The sequence below is a fragment of the Prunus dulcis genome, chromosome 2 (assembly GCF_902201215.1).
Source record: "Prunus dulcis chromosome 2, ALMONDv2, whole genome shotgun sequence".
NCBI classification, from domain to species: domain Eukaryota; kingdom Viridiplantae; phylum Streptophyta; class Magnoliopsida; order Rosales; family Rosaceae; genus Prunus; species Prunus dulcis.
This window is the reverse complement of record NC_047651.1, coordinates 19,370,488-19,370,762: the sequence shown is the minus strand read 5'-3', so window position 1 is coordinate 19,370,762 and position 275 is coordinate 19,370,488.

The window sequence follows — 275 nt, the reverse complement described above, 5'->3', positions numbered from 1 at the left end:
AAATATACGAGGGCAAACTTGTCTTTTTGCTAGAAGATATTAACCTACTTTTTAGATATTTTATTTCTTTTTAGATATTTTGTTTTGGGTTATTACATAACCTCCTATGTAAGTTTTCATTTCAAGAATATGTATGTGGGTAAAAAAAAACCTATGTCTAACTCTGACAGAATTATTTTGCATATATGATGCCTGCAATTAGGGAGCCACCAGTTGCAATGGATTCGAATGGGTTGATGTAACNTCCGCTGAAGCAGAACATCAAGATGACACGT